Genomic DNA, 3,742 nt, shown 5'->3' with positions numbered 1-3,742 from the left:
GAGAGATAGGTGGCGGTAATGCACTTATAAGTTATAAGTCTGCGATCCGCCGTAAAGCAAGAAGAAGAAGAAGCAGCAGCAGCAGCATGGAAAGCCATATAGGTCAGAATTCGCACGCTTTTCACCGCCGTATCAATATTAAAACCTGACCATAAACCAAACCCTAATCCTAACCATAACCCTATTGTAAGTGCATATAGTTAATTATTATTATTCAGTACTTAAATGTATAATTACACTGTAACAAGGACACATTAAAATAAAATGTAACCAGATTGATAAAGTGAGTTGTATTTATATTTACATTTACATTTAGTCATTTAGCAGACACTTTTATCCAAAGCAATTTACAAATGAGGACAATAGAAGCATATTTGTATTTGCCTCCCGCCCCGAGGGAATCTGCTCCACCTAGAATAAAATGTCATCTGTTTAGGGTCACTAATATGAATGGAGTCCTCATCTCATTTGATCATAATGGGTTGGGAAAAATGCTGAGTGCAACTTTTGATTTATTTAATTATTATTATTCCTATTAAATGTTAAAATACTTGGATCTATTTTCCAGGTGCTTCAATCTGTTGCAGTCTGCCTCATACTCAGACGTATCTATTGCAGACTTAGATGAAAAGATTAGGGATCTAGTGGCTTGGAAATGACCAACTTGGTGTCATATGACACCGGGGAGAGAAAAAAATATATTTTTAAAGTCATATAACTGTGTTAAATTAGAAAAGCAAAGAATGAGAAAAAGCAAACAAAAGTTGAATAATCCTTCACATTTGAAAGCATTTTTGTAAAGATGAGTGGTTTTGAAGGGAAGTTAATCAGAATGTAATTGTGTAATGAAGTGTTTGCAGTAACATATGTTTCTTCTCATACTGTTTGTTTGTGTAGCGAAGGCTGATTGTAGAGGAATCTCCTGCATCATGGGAAACACCAGCGATCGAGTGTCTGGAGATAGACATGGAGCAAAACACAGCACTCCGACAGCGGAGGCCACAGAGACCTGGAGCCCAGCAAACTGATGGACAGCACCGACGACCCCAATATATTCAACACACACGGGCCAGAGTCTAAAGTATGCAAGAACACATGAAAGTAATGTTATAAAGCAAGTATTCTCTTAATAAATACATATACATTTGATCAGTTTGCCAATATTTTATTGTCTGCTTCACATAATATTTCACTATCATCATCATAACCATCTTCCAGCCTCTTTTTGAAAATTAAACAGACTATTAATAGGTAAACAGTAATCAAGAATTTGCTACATAAATGACCTCAGTTATGATTAGCTGCCCTCCTGAGGAACAGCGTGTGAGTTTGCCGTTTAATCTGTTCTGCAGGACGCAGGTGAGAAGGACTTGGCTCCAGATCTAGAGGACATGAAGGCGGGTCGGCAGGCTCGACCCACAGTGATCCGCTGGGCCGGAGGAGGCAAGGAGGTCTGCATCACCGGCTCCTTCAACAACTGGAGCAGCAAGATCCCCATGAATAAAAGGTATCTGTGCGCTCGTCTTTCTGCAGCACAAACCATTATAATAAACGGAACAATGCACATTGTTATTTAACAAATTCTTTACATGTAAAGATGTTTTCTCTTTTTTTTTTTTGAAGCCATAATGATTTTGTAGCAATCTTGGACCTGCCTGAGGGTGAACATCAGTACAAATTCTTTGTTGATGGCCAGTGGCTTCATGACCCCTCTGAGGTGACTATATCTGCACAACGGTCTGCATTTAAACCAGGGTGGCTGGCTGAAATGCATGTGTTTTCTCTTCAGCCGGTTGTCACCAGTCAGATGGGCACCATTAACAATCTGATCCACGTGAAGAAATCAGATTTTGAGGTGTTTGACGCGCTGCAGGTGGACTCTCTCGAGTGCTCTGATACGTCCGGTTAGAGCGTCTCACAGTGCCACGCAGCATGTTATTAGTCATGTTATAACATCATTACACAAACACCTGTGTGGATGTACAGTCACAGTCATGGAGGTCTGATAGAAACAGCAAAACTAGCCAGTGTTAATGTGATGCAGTGTTGTGTGTAGATCTGTCCAGCTCTCCGCCTGGGCCGTACAGACAGGAGGTGTACGTGTTCAAGCCTGAGGAACGCTTCAAAGCACCCCCCATCCTGCCGCCTCACCTCCTACAAGTCATTCTCAACAAAGACACCCACATATCGGTGAGAATCCTCCGTCTTACTGCCACATACAGTATTGCCAAAGCGTCAGGGTGAAAAATGTGCCAGTAATGGTAATAAAACTAAAATAACAGTATATAATTAAAGAGTCATGAAACCTTGAACCACATTTCCTGAGATGTTAACGGATATAAACAGTTTGCACATCGCTGAAAACAATAATAGCTCCCATTAGGTTTATTAATAAGGGGAAACTTGTCATTTTTCTGAGCCATTTCATTAGTTTTTTTCTGGTTTGAAAAGCAAAGTTGCTACTATGTCACACAAAATATGTAGTTAACATTTGCAGCCGGAGTCTTGTTTTTTTCACTCACACTTTAATATTCATTCATCTGTATAATTGTATAAGTGTGTTATAGGCCTGTTTTATTGCTTGTCTCCTCGCTTTCTGCCCTCTTCTTCCACTTTTATACAGCTTTAGACGCAGTGCTAAAACCAGGGGTTTCATGACATTTTAAAATGAACATTCAACAAGATATTAATGATATTTATATTCCTTTGTTTGTTTTATCAATATTCTTTCTCTGTCAGTTCATTGAATAAAAAAGTAAATAGAATTGAATCCATGAACTCTATTTAAAAAAAAAAAAAAATTTAATTCCTGCATCTTGCATTTTTTAAATGAAAAAAATCAGTCTGGATCATGTCAGTCCAGTAAGATAGATGTGTATGGATCGTGTGGTTTGGCTTAATTCTGTGTATTAGCTTATCCATGTCTTGAGGCTGAATGAAACGTCTCGGTTTAATTTAGTTTGTTTTGCGTGTTTCAGTGTGATCCTGCCCTGCTGCCAGAACCCAACCACGTGATGCTCAATCATCTGTACGCACTCTCGATAAAGGTACGTTACACAGCTGTATAACAGCCGTGTGCTACCAAACAATCTCTCTCTAATGATTAATAACTGACTGATTGAACGTTTTCTGTCTCAGGATAGTGTGATGGTTCTCAGTGCAACTCATCGCTATAAGAAGAAATATGTGACGTCTCTTCAGTACAAGCCAATTTAAAATGCTGTGGATGACACGTGATCTAGTCCTCATCCACTATAGTCCAGACTGCACTATAAACCCGCGATACATACAGTGGATCTGTCCACTTCAGCAGTAGTGTGAGTGTGAGAGAGTGAGAGTGTGTGTGAGAGTGTGTGCGCGTGTGGGAGTGCGCGTGGGAGTGCGCATATGGGAGTGCGTGCGTGAGAGTGCGCGTGGGAGCGCGCGCGTGAGAGCGCGTGGGAGTGCGCGTGTGGGAGTGCGTGTGAGAGAGTGTGAGTGTGTGTGTGTGTGTGTGTGTCCTGTCATCACACATGCAATACATGGACATCTAAACTTCCTGTTTGCCGTCTTGGGTGCAGCATTTTACAGTCTTGAAGGCAAGAATTAATCTGTCCAAAGCTCTTTATAAAACGCTGTCAAACAGGATTCATATATTTGAAAACTGCAGACAGAAGATCTTCATAAATACAAGTGAGGTCAAGTTTTGAGTTTCAACACTGATGAACATTTGAATGTAACAATTCGTTCTAAGCTTTTATAG

The 3,742-nt window shown here is 40.2% G+C and overlaps 1 pseudogene; it reads left to right on the top strand.

The window, feature by feature from the left end:
• Positions 1 to 827: 827 nt before the first annotated feature.
• LOC107655474 (5'-AMP-activated protein kinase subunit beta-2-like) lies at positions 828 to 3,374 on the top strand (annotated as a pseudogene).
• The last annotated feature ends 368 nt before the right edge of the window (positions 3,375 to 3,742 follow it).

This window comes from Sinocyclocheilus anshuiensis, unplaced genomic scaffold (assembly GCF_001515605.1).
Source record: "Sinocyclocheilus anshuiensis isolate Anshui unplaced genomic scaffold, SAMN03320099.WGS_v1.1 scaffold1116, whole genome shotgun sequence".
Taxonomy (NCBI): Eukaryota; Metazoa; Chordata; class Actinopteri; order Cypriniformes; family Cyprinidae; genus Sinocyclocheilus; species Sinocyclocheilus anshuiensis.
This window is presented reverse-complemented; position numbering and strand designations above follow the sequence as displayed.